At 38.1% G+C, this 16,184-nt stretch overlaps 1 protein-coding gene across 1 annotated transcript in view; it reads left to right on the top strand.

The window, feature by feature from the left end:
- Positions 1-16,184, top strand: part of LOC106051079 (uncharacterized) — a 42,383-nt gene that overhangs the window by 6,235 nt on the left and 19,964 nt on the right. The window lies entirely within an intron of this gene.

The raw sequence follows: 16,184 nt of genomic DNA, 5'->3' as shown, positions 1-16,184 counted from the left end.
CACTATACATATCATAAATGTGTTACGACACAAGACTCTTCACAAATAAGACACTCTCAGGTTCTAATCTAAAAATACTTTCATATTATCGCAAATGACATTATATTTTTCAACTCTCTTCGTGTCCATCTCTTCCGGCTTCCACTTTTTAACATCCCTTTCATTCAATAACCAAATTCGCACCATTTTCCATTCACACCATTCTGCGCTACGACCGTAACAAAACGTAATAAATAAATTAATAATTGAAAGTCGTATTATACAATGCCTTTGTTTTTCCACATTATTTCTTTATATTTCTTTTCTTTTTATATTTATGTAATGTATTAGAGACACAGACTGTTCGTTGAGACAATTTTAAAAAATTAATCTTTTCATGATAACTTGATTCTTTATTTGTACTTATTACTGTTTTATTTTCAATTTGTCGTCATACATTTAAAAGGGACGCAAATAAACTGTGCATTTAAACTCAAGTTTATTTTGTCCCTTTTTTTCCCCCTTTAAAAGCAAGCCCAACAATTTAAGTTGTTTTTTTTATTTTTTTTTAAATCATTTTTAATTTTGGGATAAAAGTCAATTATCTCGATTTTTTTTTTTACTGCTAGAACTGCGTCTACTTCAAGAAAAGTGTCATATTTTGACCACGTTTTGACAAACGATCTAGATATCTCAGAGTGTCTATTCTCTCTCTCTGAGTATATACCTATCTATCCAAGTTTCCCTATTTTTTTCTCTCTCTTTCTCTGAGTATATCTATCCACCTTGAAGTTAGTTACCCGCCCTGTACGCCGCACCGGGCTGCCAACATTCTCCAAAGTTCTCTGTCTCACGCAATCCTCTCGGCCTAGCGACAACCAGTCAACGTCAATGGTCTGGAAGTCTTTCATGCACCTTGAGCCCGTACTAAGATTTACTGTCTAGAAATATAGATAAAGATAAACGTAAGAGGGAGAGTGTGAGTCTATTGTTAGTAATGTCGGGGTGTATGCTGGACGGTCGTGCTATGTTTTGGTGTAGGTGTGGGAATGTATACCTGGAAATGGAAGAGAAACTTTTCTGACATGGTGGCAAGTGTGCGCCTGGTCTCCGTTGCAAATTTAAACGACCCCGACCCACATTCAAATGCGATGAAAATGTTTTTAAAAAATGCTTGAACAGCAACAAATAATTTTTTTTAACCTTTTCCTTAGTCTTTTTTATCAGGCGCGGTGGCTGAGTGGTAAAGCGCTTGAGTCCTGGGTTCTAATCCTTGTGAAGATTTTTTTTCCGGATCTCTGCGGCCCCTCTGAGATCTAATGGATACCTGACATTACTTGGGGAAAAATAAAGTCGATTGACACAGTGGGCCACAGAATCAGATGACCTTTTGATCATCTGCCCAATAGACCACAGGGTCTGAAAGGGGAACTTGACTTACTTCGTGCACTAGCACATGTCAAAGTTCACGATATTCAAGGCTTGTCTTCGATTCCGAAGATTAAGGAGGTGTGCATTATAAAATAGTGCCTTTCCTTCAGCCTGCACTCACAGTACTTTTCAAGTGGTAATTGGCTTGGTTGCCGAGGCTAATACCACTCATTAAACTAATTGTCGTTCACACTGGTCCGAGACGGACGCGAACAGACAAGTCGCAGCTCCCATTTCGGAGTTTCCCTTCCCATTGTGTTTTGAACTAGTATTTTGGTCTTGCTATGACTAGTATTTAAGTCCAACTAGCAACGTGAAATATTGAACTTCTACAAGTCCAACTCTTCTCTAATCTTAGGAACCGAAGACAAGCCTTATAAATATATGGCAAACAGCTGACTGTTCGTGGGTCAGGGTCTGAAGCTAAGTAACAGATTTAGCAACAGTAATTGCATCATTAGTGTAGATGAATTCTGTTTGCAGAGGATCTTTAGTAGAGTTAACTGGAGTGGACAAAACTAGGTACAGCTAAGAGTTGGTACTGTGGAGTACAACTCGGAACAGTTAATAAGAGCAGAATACGGCTCGATACTGTTGGGAAGAGTGAAGTGCACAGAAGTACAGTCAAGTGCACAAAAGTACAATGAAGTGCATAGAAGTACAGTCAAGTGCACAGACATACAGTAAATAATGGCAGATTATATTATTCTACGCTAATTGTGTACAGACACAAATCGCTAGATTTTGAAAAGTAAATTAAGTTGTCAGAAACTGAATTGGAGTCGTCACGTTAGTGGCTTGATTTTACTCACTAGATGTTAGCCTAACGCCCTAAGAGATGATAAGAAGATGTTAGTCTGACTGCATACAGTGTGAACATTTTGCCTAGCACTCTTCATTAGAATAGATTAAAGTGTGCTTGTGTGTGTGTATATAGGTTTTTGTGACAAAGCGATTACTTGACTTTCTCCGCTGTTATTAGCAACGTTCGATAACAGAGAATTGGAAATAATTGAAATAATAATAATGACAATCATACTTGTTCCCTTCACAATATTTATCCATTTTAAAATCTATGTCCACTTAGCAATCTATGTCCATTTTAAAATCTATGTCCACTTAGCAATCTATGTCCATTTTAAAATCTATGTCCACTTAGCAATCTATGTCCATTTTAAAATCTATGTCCACTTAGTAATCTATGCCCATTTTAAAACATATGTCCTTTTTATTTATATTTCAACTTTTTTTAGTATGTTGGCTGACTTAATGTGGTCGGGAGGGGGGGGGGATGGCATCAATCCCGCCCCCCCCTTTCCATACAGTTTCGAGTAAGGGGGGGGGGGGCGGTCCAATTTATTTGTAGAAATCAAAGCTTGCTAACAATATCAATTAAATATCTATATGATTAAAACTTGTTATTAGTGTTTTAACCAATCTTTTTATTATGTCGTTCCCCTGTTGGCCGATTTTGGGGGGGGGGGGGGGGGGGAGAGGCGAATACTTCTATTGCCCTTCCCACCTAAACCCTTTGAGTGGGGGGCGGTCCTACTTTAATGGGGAAATCATAGTTTGTGAGCAAAATTAGTTTTAGCATTAAAATATAATGTGTATATGATGTCTCTCCCTTTTTGGTATCTTGGCCGATTCGGTGGGGGGGGGGGGGATTGATTGTATTGCCCTCCCCATTCTAGCCCTCTCATCGCCCCGAATCCAATGATAAATAGTGAGATGTAGATACCAGGAGAATGCGTTCTGCAGTGAAATATATAAGATAACGCTTTTGGCGTCGGGGCTTCGCCCCGAACACCACTAATTAATAATGAGTTGTAGATGTCAGGAGTATGCGTTTCTGCAGTGAAAAATACAAGAAAACGTTTTTGGCGACGGGGCTTTGCCCCGAACCCCAATGAGGAGGCTTACAGTGCTCCTTCAGAACCCCAAGCTATCAAGAGAAAGGCCTCAACATGACTTTTTTTTTTCTCGCCGAATGTTAAGAAATACTGCTTTTTTATTTTTTTTATTTTCATATATATATGCTGTACGCACGTTTATGCATAGGGTTAGGGTTTACTGGGCATTAGGGTTAGGGTTTGGAAAAAAATCGCCCCCCCCCACTCCGAAGTTCTGGATCCGCTAGTGCTTAGCAATCTATGTCCATTTTAAAATCTATTTCCACTTAGCAATCTATGTCCATTTTAAAATCTATGTCCACTTAGCAAACAATGTCCATTTTAAAATCTATGTCCGCTTAGCAATCTATATCCATTTTAAAACCTATGTCCACTTAGCAATCTATGTCCATTTTAAAACCTATGTCCACTTAGCAATCTATATCCATTTTTAAATCTATGTCCACTTAGCAATCTATGTCCACTATGTTCTCTCTACGCCACAGTATTACGCAAGTAGTCGTTGTGCAATTATCAAGTGGTCTGCAAAATGGATTTGGAATCGACGAGAGAATGCGCGAGGGCGCTTGAACTGTTCATCCATCTTCTATCCTAATCAATGTCTTTCATCAAGTCTATGTTCGGGACAATGCATGTCTGTTCTACTAAGTGCAGTTTTACGTCTCTGACCCAGGAGACTACTTCTCTCGCTTACATCCAATATATTGACATTATAGACTGTGTACAAGATGTTTTAATTCTAAATGAGATGGTTGAATAGCTTTTGTTTTTCTTTAACTTGAATCGTCTCGCTTTTGGGACAATTGGACGTTGCGCCCCGCTTAGTCGCCCTATTAAAAGCCTTCATCTACACCTCTCTCTCTCTCTCTCACATATAAACACAAACAAGTTAGAGAGTACCTTCGCGTCGCCATTCTATCGATCCATTTGTCTAACAGCGATTTCTCATGACTCCACACATACCAGTGTATCCGGGTTCTCGTTGGCAACTAGTGAGTCGGATAGTGAGAAGGAAACGAAATGGGCGTATGAGCATCAATGCAAGGGAGAGAATGGGAGAGAGATATAAAGCTGTTGTGATTGCTGAAATCAACTTTTTTTTAGTGTTAAATTAGTTCACGACTTAGTGTAATGAAAGAGTTTAAAATAAATATATAAATTTTATCTGGTTTATTCTTTGAACTGGTTTAACTTGCTCTTTATTTGTATGCAAGTTATGTTGGATGCAGGCTTGCGAAGAGTGTGACCTATCAATCTCCAGCGTCTCTAAGTATCTACTGCAGCGGTTCTCAACCTTTTATGCTCGGCGACCCCTCTTTACAATCCCCCACTCTGCCGCGACCCCCCTCCCCGCACACACACATACATCAATAGATGAGTAGTCAATAACAATCCATATTTTTGGATCGTCTTAGGCGACCCCTGGCAAATCGTCAATCGACCCCCAAGGGGGTCGCGACCCACAGGCTGAAAACCCCTGATCTACTGCATGTTGGGGGTGGAAAGAATGTCTGTTATACAGACTAAAGCATAGTGAACAATTATAAAAAAGTTTTGTATTTACAAAGCTTCTATCAACTCACTCTGTCGGCCTGGTACAAAAAGAAAGTGTGTGTGTACACTCAATCTCGGATCAAGCTGAAATTGTCCACAATTATTTCTTCTACCTGACAACATTAGAGTCAATAAAAAGAAATTAACCAATTAGTTGATTAACTATTGGTACTTATTTTGTTTGGTATCTCGAACAAGGGAAAGAAATTGTACTTAACTAAAGTGGTGGTAAAAGTTGAATTAGCCCCCTTTATAGGTTGTCGATTTAAACTAAGTTTGAAACAAGCAAAACATAACTATACAATCATTATAGTCATATGCACCTCAAAAACAGAGTATTTTGTATGTCGGATTGAGGAGGTGTGAGCAATAAGTTCGAACTCAGGTCGTTCACCCTCCTTTTGGTTTTGTATATGCTTAAAAAAAAAACGATTACGGTCAGGGTCATCTAGATCTCGGACAGATTTATTGTTGTTGTTTTAAAAAGCCGACTTTTGATATCAATGTATTTCATATTGATACCACTGACATCGTCAAATCTTTACTTGACTTCAGGTTATTGTTTCCTACTAAAATAATGATTTTTGCATAAAATCTGCTATGCAAAATAAGTATTCACATAACAGAAAAAGTTAAGTATAACCAGTATCGTTACTAGGGATTTTCGGGGCCTGGAAAGGGGTTGATCTATCTAGGGGCCCCTGCAATTTGACATTCGACATCATGACACTGAGATAATGGCGTAATATTTAATGTAAAAACACATTTCGGACACTCACTCATTTGAGCCCCCCTCAAGTGGGGGCCAGGGGTATTTTCAATTTCCGATGCCCCCCTCCCCCACCCTAACTGGTCAAACACTCACTCCGTGGCAGTAGGCCTCCTTCATGCATTTTTTCCTAGTAAAGGTTTTTATTATGCTTCATAGAAAGTGTGTTAGCATTCTCAACCAAAAAAAATATTGCTTAAATTCCATTAAATGGAGGCATTAAAAAAACATAAGCAGATGTAGCTTTTTTTTCAATGTAAAGTGACCTAGATTCCTATTTTTGAACCAATTTGATTTTTTTTTCTGAAGTGAATTGCTTTTGTATAGTTGTGTTTCACCGGCCACTGACAGTTTCCTGAAGACTTTTTTTTCCGGCCAACAATCTCCTAAATGGTAGCATCCCTAGACTCAAATGCTAGAAGAAGTAACTTGATTCGTGTGTGTTATAAATATCATATTATTGTAATAACTTAAGGGAGGCAACTCAACGAGTTATAGGCGTTTATTTACACGAGGACATCACAAACAAATAGGACATCTGCCTTGAACACAGCATCTTCATATCGGTTCTAGACTTGGGCGGAAATCGTTCTCCCTTCTGCTAATGTCAACATCCTTCTTAGACTCGTGTCTGGCAGTGCGCACCTCTGCACTATCTTGAATGGCGGTGTGAATGGCGGGGTTATAACATTATAAACATCCATTAAGTAATTAGACTAATAACTTATATTTTTTCAGACTTCATTTTGTTATATGAAAATAATATTTTATCTTATCTTATCTTATATAATACAGACGTTACTTTAAAAAAAAAGACGATTACGCCAAGATCATTCGTTATAGAGTACCTGAACTCTGCCCTGCAACGTCACAACCTGTGGCAATTTAGACCAATAGCTCATTGCCACGTTGCAGGTCTTAACGACCTGGCAACCAGCTATTGGTCTAAACTGCCAACAGATTGTGACGTTGCAGGTCAGAGTTCAGGCCTTCTATAAAGCTTGGTCTCGATTACACTCTACTCACTGATAGATCTAGTTGTGCGTGTACAACTTATCGCTGCACTGGCCTTAGTAAACAGACATTTTCTCCTTCACGCTGCACTGGCCTCAGTAAACAGACATTTTTTCCTTCACGCTGCACTGGCCTTAGTAAACAGACATTTTCTCCTTCACGCTGCACTGGCCTTAGTAAACAGACATTTTCTCCTTCACGCTGCACTGGCCTTAGTAAACAGACATTTTCTCCTTCACGCTGCACTGGCCTCAGTAAACAGACATTTTCTCCTTCACGCTGCACTGGCCTTAGTAAACAGACATTTTCTCCTTCACGCTGCACTGGCCTCAGTAAACAGACATTTTCTCCTTCACGCTGCACTGGCCTTAGTAAACAGACATTTTCTCCTTCACGCTGCACTGGCCTTAGTAAACAGACATTTTCTCCTTCACGCTGCACTGGCCTTAGTAAACAGACATTTTCTCCTTCACGCTGCACTGGCCTCAGTAAACAGACATTTTCTCCTTCACGCTGCACTGGCCTTAGTAAACAGACATTTTCTCCTTCACGCTGCACTGGCCTTAGTAAACAGACATTTTCTCCTTCACGCTGCACTGGCCTTAGTAAACAGACATTTTCTCCTTCACGCTGCACTGGCCTTAGTAAACAGACATTTTCTCCTTCACGCTGCACTGGCCTTAGTAAACAGACATTTTCTCCTTCACGCTGCACTGGCCTTAGTAAACAGACATTTTCTCCTTCACGCTGCACTGGCCTTAGTAAACAGACATTTTTTCCTTCACGCTGCACTGGCCTCAGTAAACAGACATTTTCTCCTTCACGCTGCACTGGCCTTAGTAGACAGACATTTTCTCCTTCACGCTGCACTGGCCTTAGTAAACAGACATTTTCTCCTTCACGCTGCACTGGACGTCTGCTGAAAGAGAAAGCTATTGGTGATGAGTCCATTAGAAGGCATGTGGAAAAAAAGAAAGGGAATTCTAACCATTTTATGACGTCATTAAAGGCTTACATACCACAACGTGAATAGATTTTTCTATTGGCAAATATTTCATTTTGCCAAAAGGCAATTTTGTTTTGTTGTGTATGTATCAAATTGAGCTTATCTCGGTAGTGTAAGTCTATACCGCAGATGAGTGTTTGTGTTGTTAATCTGTGTGGAACTGTCTTCAGAAGAATAATCACGTTTGACGGATCACGTACCTGGCCGACGTGACGATAGGAAGGGGATTTAAGACTGACATTTAGAAAAAAAAATGTTCTGGCTGGAAGAAACAATTTGTGAGATTAGTTTTGTTACGAGTAACAGCGTCACGTTGTAACAGAGTATTTAAAACAAAACATTCCCCCTGCGTTCATGATTGATAGAAGGAGGCCATGAAACATAGACCAGTTACTGACCAGTATCTGGAACAAAGTTCCTTGTTTCGTCCATTTGTTGCCTCATAAGTCCAAGATATTATTGCTTAGTAAATAGTAGATGCAATAAACACACAGCCCCTACATTAAAGAAAATTGTGCTTCAATCTAGATCTGAGAATGTATGCTGTGATGCGGTTAGAAGTGAGCTTGTCACACAAGATAGTCATTCGATCCTGATACATACGAACTTTTTTTTCTTCTCTGTAGATCTCTACGCGCGTTATTAGGTTCTCTGAACGAAAAGGAACAAAATATAATTCCCTTGGACGCCTACCTTAAATTAAACACGTTCAAAGATATTTATTTACAAAGTGGCTTCTCTGGTAAAGAATACATTTCACTAGATTAAGATTTTTAAGAATAAACTAATTTAACTAGACCAAGATTAAAGAATGGACTCAGTTGACTTGGCTAAGATTAAAAATTGGAATCAATAAACTAGACTAAGATTTAATTCTGTTGATCTTCAAGGGTCGGTCGGTTGGAACTAGGAAGTAGATTATCTTCAACTCTGAAGGAACATCCGAAACATGTCAAACAAAGAAACAAACGAACCATGATATGGATTGTAATTTGATTCTAGTGACTTTATCCCTGTACTCTAGTCATCAAGCTCACTCAGTATCCCTCCGATCTGATATCAGCTGATTATAGCCACACTGGGTGCTACACATCATCTTAGCAACTGATGAACAGATTGCTTCAACTACACAGTATGGGTCAGTATGTCTCAAAGTAAAGTTCCCTTTTAAGACCTTGATGATGTTTCTGTTTCTGTGGCCCACGGTCCTTTTTATATATTGAAATAGTTCCACTTGTAGATCACCTCCCATCTAACATATATAGAATAACATGTTGATGTAGACCATTTATTTAGTCAACTAAAACGGAACACGTTATATCCAGCTGGGTGGTATCTTGTTTACGTATTTAATTCAACATATGGTTTCTTTCACTGCATTAACTAGACAATAATTAGCTCATTTGCTTCTATCTTAATGGTTCCAAAGCTAATGGAGTTTTCGTTTCTGAAAAGTGCTTACAAATGAGATCATTTGATGTTCTTCTATACACTGTCCTGTCTATAGAAATAAAATCGTTAGTTTAGGCAGTAAATTAAAATGTTATTATTGGAATTGTTCTGAATGTCGTCATCGCCAATTCATTAGCATCAAGAGGAATCTCATTCTGTTTGCCTTGTCCGCCATCTGGTGTTACGACCTACTCAAAGTCAGGACACGCACAACAGAGCTGACCAATTGACCAGATGGTGTAACATAAGAGAAGGGGGGACAATCAAGTCTTGTTTTCTTTTGCCATTGAACAGATCGACCTTTCTTACAATCGATAATGACTTTTTACTCTTTAAAAAAAAAGGTAGTGCCGTTGCTATTTTATTTAGCCTACTTTAACCCGGATTTAGATGGGTTGAATAATTTGGTCTAGCAGGCTTCAAGATCGATGTCCGAAAACTTGAACTACTGTTCTATCTTGGTGAACTACTGTTCTATCTTGGTGAACTACTGTTCTATCTTGGAGTCGAGACCAATTTACAAAATGTCCCAGTCTGTCATTTTCATTGAAAGTGAATGCTTTGGGGTAGGAGATAAAAACTGAATGTTAATGTTTCAAATTGATTCTTATTTTCTCTGTATTAGACATCTACATAATTATTTCATTTATTACTAACCCACTTCTTCTGATATCATGGAATCTAAGTAAGATGCATTACTTGGTGTCATTAAAGCATCTTTCCATTACCCCCCCCCCACTTACTTCTCATTGAATCTCCACAACATCAATCAGCAAGACACACACATCATCCAACACATTAAAATAAATTAATGAAACTAGGTTTTTAGATTTTTCTTTAAGAAGATATATGTATGTGTAGGCAAAGAGATGACTGGTAACGGCTCAGAATATTTCTGCACGCTACAGACCACAGATGTTTCTAATGAGGTTCCGTTTCCCTGAGCCTGAGTCTTTCAGAACCCAAGCTTTGATTTGGTTATATCCTATCATAAGTAATCTGAACCTCTTTCTTTCACACGATTAAATATCTCTCTTTCATACGGTTAAATATGTCTCTTTCATGAGGTTAAATATTTCTCTTTCATGGGAATAAATGTCTCTTTTATGGGGTTAAATATGTCTTTTTTATGGAGTTAAATATGTCTCTTTCATGGGGTTAAATGTCTCTTTTATGGAGTTAAATATGTCTCTTTCATACGGTTAAATTTGTCTTTTTCATAGGGTTAAATATGTCTCTTTCATTGAGTTAAAAAAGTCTCTCTCATGCGGTCGAATATGTCTCTTTTATGAGCTTAAATATGTCTCTTTCATGAAGTTAAATATGTCTCTTTCATGTGGTTAAATGTCTCTTTCATGGAGTTAAATACCGGTATGCCTCTTTCATTCGGTCAAATATGTCTCTTTCATGCGGTTAAATGTCTCTTTCATTGGGTTTTAAATATGTCGCTTTCATGTGGTTAAATATGTCTCTTTCATGCGGTTAAATATGTCATGCGAGAAGACAATGAAGATGACAAGCGTTATTTTAAATAATGTTTTTATCTCCCCTTTTGTTTTTGAACAAGTCTAATTTGCAGTAAATCCGACACGAAATTGTCCACATTACGGTTGATACATTAGAGACCACGGAATTGTCCAATGTTTACTAAATATAAATCAGAAACCAGCATATTGTCTGTCTATGGCTCAGATTTCTTTTAGAAACCGCTTAACTTCAATGATTACATTTATTACACATGAATGTCTGGGCGCGACTCGCGGCATGGTGGTGACAGTCCGAAACCAAAAACTCCAACTAGTTCTCTCAATTGAATGTTCAAGGAAACTTTGTGACAAAACAATCTAATTGTGTCACTATGTTTTAAGTTTGTGATTCACTATTAAGAGTGAAAATACATACTTTGACTCCAGCTGAGATCACTATCAATATTTGGGATTTATTTGTAATAAGATCATTAGACATATTTTCAATATTTGGGTTAGAGTCACCAGACTACTTGCCTATCAATATCTGGGATTAGACTTAGGACTACTATCAATATCTGGGATTAGACCTACCAACTCGTTACACAGCTGTTAATTTAGTTAATAAGCTCATATGCAAAACTAAAGAGTTGGTTATATCCCCCCCCCCCTGGTCGGCAAATCCAGGGGCGGACAATTGGACGAAACTATTGAAATGGGGAAGGGGAATAATTTTTTTTTCTTAACATTTGAAATATTTTATTGTAAAGAGCTGATCGTTTTTAGCGCCGTATAAATATCATCATCCGCTAAAATATATAAATTCACACTCACTCAACTTCAACTTCAAACAATGTCATATTTTATAGAACTTGGTAATAGAATTGCAAAAGTATGCTAGACCTAGATCGTTAAATGAGTCTTCCACCTAGAGAGAAGCACTGAATAGGCAGCCTTAGGGGTGATAAGTTAGGCAACCGTCCTATTGTCCATCAGTGCGAGGGGGGAGGGGCTGCGATAAAGAGAACCTTTTGTCACCATCAGCCCAAGGGCCCCGAGCACTGTACTAAACTCGATTGCATGTCATTAGAATGTGCTACCGACATAAATTAGAACTCAATCCTACGGATGCATACATTAAGAAGTTGACGCATTCAATGCCATGGCATGACGTGATGAGATAGCTGGTTCGGTTGATTAAGAATAAGCTAAAAGTCATGAACCAATTCACGCTCCAAAATCTCTTAATGAGTTTTGGCGGTCCGCTTTTGATAAGAATGGACTGCAGGCTGAAGTACATACTGCCGTTTATAAGTCGCTGGTTGACCCTTGACCTTTTTTTTCTACATTCGTCAACATTTTGTCCTAATGACCACCGCTACTAGAGAATGCCTCCACCTATTAGCATTAATTAATCCTTCCCCTGCTTCCACGCCAGCGCACACACATACACAATAGGATGAGGTGGGGCATTGCCTACTTCACAACTAGGTCACATCGTTGGAGCTCTGTGGGTCACTTGGTATTCTACAGTTACTTTACTACTACTACTGACACTCGTCAGTTTGTCACATGACACCGGCACAATAAACATACTTGAGTCACGTGGTCTCTAGATTTCACTTGTCACGCTTGAACATTCAGAGGGCCCAAAGTCAAGGTGTAGACTTGTGTGACACCGACATGGGTATTTCTGATGCCTCTCTGTTCCTGCTGTATACGGCTATGGAATGTGAGAGAGATGTAGGACAAGCACATGAATATGAACTTTCTATATGAAGAACCGACAGTTAATTATAAGATAAGATAATAAGATCATTGTCTGAATGGAGAACAGACTAATGTCTTAAGTCATACATATTTTATGCAGAACTGCAAGGGGCGTTGTCTAACATTTTCACGTAGGCGACTCCATGCTACAAATACGCCTTAGCTCTCGTGGAAGTGTTTTTTGTCCGTAGATTATTGAGCCTAGCAGCGCTGCGTGGCCTAGCCATTGGGACGTGTGTGTTATCTAGCGAAGGCTGACAGTGAACTCATGTCTTGAAGCAAGCATCTTTGGCACGCGAGAATGTGCAGGCATTGAAGACCTTTTTATTTTCAGTCCCAACTAAATAAGGTTATTAATGGATGAAGTAATTATTTTGACTTGACTAATACTAGATATCTATTTCTCTTCCTCTTGTTGCATCTAATACAACTTTTGTAATTAATATTCATTCGTTTCTTCCCTGTCTCGCCAAACTTGTAGGATGACATTTACCTTTGCATTGAAAGCTCTCACAGACTTTATGTCCCTTTCTTCGTTCCGGTTCTCTAATTGTGTGTATATATATATGTGTGTATCTAAGTTTATTACTGTATAATGGCCGCAAAAGTAAGATGGTTACATTGATCTCGTTGATATTTCGTTAACTTTGACATCATTATATTTCTCTTCAGTTAGTAGACCTTTACAGTGTCGAGCGAGAAAACTGTATTTTGCAAGTTAGAAACTTTGGTTGCCTTTCAGCCGTTTTGATTGCGCGCATTTTGATAGCGTTTAAAAGTAACAGTAGCCTATGAATGAGCGTATTCATCAAGAAATCAAACACAGGGTAGTAGAGAGTTTGGTGTGGACACAAGTATCGCCTGTGTGTGTGTGGACACAAGTATCGCCTGTGTGTGTGTGGACACAAGTATCGCCTGTGTGTGTGCACACAAGTATCGCCTGTGTGTGTGTGGACACAAGTATCGCCTGTGTGTGTGTGCACACAAGTATCGCCTGTGTGTGTGTGGACACAAGTATCGCCTGTGTGTGTGTGGACACAAGTATCGCCTGTGTGTGTGGACACAAGTATCGCCTGTGTGTGTGTGCACACAAGTATCGCCTGTGTTGTGTGTGTGCACACAAGTATCGCCTGTGTGGACACAAGTATCGCCTGTGTGGAGAGTGGCAGGGGTGCTAGAGATAGGACAAAGACATGTTTACCTAGGTACAGCATCTTCTTTTAACCAGAGACCTAGAGAACTACCCTTGTGTTACATTGTGTTACAGCATTCATTCTTCTTCCCTCTGGTACAGTACTCTTAAATGTGGATTGTTGTTGTATGTCATATTAAAGTTAAATAAATATGTTTCATTTTAGTCTTTAAAAAACTGCTTAATAAATAATCGTATTATATGCATTGTCTGCATTGTTAATATATAGGTTTTAATTTCATCGAAGTATTTTCATCTCTAGTATGAACGTAGGGATCGGTTTTATTCAACACTTTTTGTTTTTCATCTTTAGCTATGAGTGAAAATTCTCCACAGTAACATACAACAACAACAAAAAAAAAGGAATATGTTAAGTTGTGTCAGTAGCTTAGCAAATATCTAATGAAAATAGATCTCAGTAATCTCAGTTGTAGTTTTATTTTCAATTACTGACTTATCGTTACGTCTGTCACAACTTAGATATAAATGACACATCTTCAAACTTCAAGTGCCAGAGTCTACTTCAACCATTATTAGGTCAAGGAGAGAGTCGAGACTCTTGATGATAGTCTGCGGTTCCTTCCAGTACAAAAGATGATAGCAGTTACCTCCTCGTGGCTTGTCTTCTGATCTTTCTCTATTTACCTGTATTAAAACCATCCAATTAAATTAGGGAGGGGCTGTAAAGGAAGGACAAATTCAAGAGTTTCTAGTCTAAGGAAGAATAAAGAGTTTCTAGTCTAAGGAAGAATAAAGAGTTTCTAGTCTAAGGAAGAATAAAGAGTTTCTAGTCTAAGGAAGAATAAAGAGTTTCTAGTCTAAGGAAGAATAAAGAGTTTCTAGTCTAAGGAAGAATAAAGAGTTTCTAGTCTAAGGAAGAATAAAGAGTTTCTAGTCTAAGGAAGAATAAAGAGTTTCTAGTCTAAGGAAGAATAAAGAGTTTATAGTCGAAGAACGAATAGAGAGTTTCTAATCTAAGGAAGAATAAAGAGTTTCTAGTCTAAGAACGAATAGAGAGTTTCTAGTCTAAGGAAGAATAGAGAGTTTATAGTCGAAGAACGAATAGAGAGTTTCTAATCTAAGGAAGAATAGAGAGTTTATAGTCGAAGAACGAATAGAGAGTTTCTAATCTAAGGAAGAATAGAGAGTTTATAGTCGAAGAACGAATAGAGAGTTTCTAATCTAAGGAAGAATAAAGAGTTTATAGTCTAAGGAAGAATAAAGAGTTTATAGTCTAAGGAAGAATAAAGAGTTTCTAGTCTAAGGAAGAATAGAGAGTTTATAGTCTATCTATAAGACAACGTAGGCCCATTTGGCCTAAGTTTAGACAAACAAGTCTACAAATAAAAAGCTCTTTCTATGAGCCAGTCAAGGAAACTGCAGAACTCATAACCAAATAATGTATTACATAGTTCTGAGCACCAGAAAAAACAAAAAGAAACCGACTGGCTGAATAAACTAGTAGACAGCGATAGAAAGCATAAATAGACTCTTGGTATACAACATGGCTGTTTCTGAATAAACTAGCAGACAGCGATAGAAAGCATAAATAGACTCTTGGTATACAACATGGCTGTTTCTGAATAAACTAGCAGACAGCGATAGAAAACATAAATAGACTCTTGGTATACAACATGGCTGTTTCTGAATAAACTAGTAGACAGCGATAGAAAACATAAATAGACTCTTGGTATACAACATAGCTGTTTCTGAATAAACTAGCAGACAGCGATAGAAAACATAAATAGACTCTTGGTATACAACATAGCTGTTTCTGAATAAACTAGCAGACAGCGATAGAAAACATAAATAGACTCTTGGTATACAACATAGCTGTTTCTGAATAAACTAGCAGACAGCGATAGAAAACATAAATAGACTCTTGGTATACAACATAGCTGTTTCTGAATAAACTAGCAGACAGCGATAGAAAACATAAATAGACTCTTGGTATACAACATGGCTGTTTCTGAATAAACTAGCAGACAGTGATAGAAAACATAAATAGACTCTTGGTATACAACATGGCTGTTTCTGAATAAACTAGCAGACAGCGATAGAAAGCATAAATAGACTCTTGGTATACAACATGGCTGTTTCTGAATAAATTAGCAGACAGCGATAGAAAGCATAAATAGACTCTTGGTATACAACATAGCTGTTTCTGAATAAACTAGCAGACAGCGATAGAAAACATAAATAGACTCTTGGTATACAACATAGCTGTTTCTGAATAAACTAGCAGACAGCGATAGAAAACATAAATAGACTCTTGGTATACAACATAGCTGTTTCTGAATAAACTAGCAGACAGCGATAGAAAACATAAATAGACTCTTGGTATACAACATAGCTGTTTCTGAATAAACTAGCAGACAGCGATAGAAAGCATAAATAGACTCTTGGTATACAACATGGCTGTTTCTGAATAAACTAGCAGACAGCGAAAGAAAGCATAAATAGACTCTTGGTATACAACATGGCTGTTTCTGAATAAACTAGCAGACAGCGAAAGAAAGCATAAATAGACTCTTGGTATACAACATAGCTGTTTCTGAATAAACTAGCAGACAGCGATAGAAAACATAAATAGACTCTTGGTATACAACATGGCTGTTTCTGAATAAACTAGCAGACA

The sequence above is a fragment of the Biomphalaria glabrata genome, chromosome 1 (genome assembly GCF_947242115.1).
Source record: "Biomphalaria glabrata chromosome 1, xgBioGlab47.1, whole genome shotgun sequence".
Classification (NCBI taxonomy): domain Eukaryota; kingdom Metazoa; phylum Mollusca; class Gastropoda; family Planorbidae; genus Biomphalaria; species Biomphalaria glabrata.
Note: the sequence above shows the minus strand (reverse complement) of the source record. Positions and strands in the feature narration are given on the sequence as shown.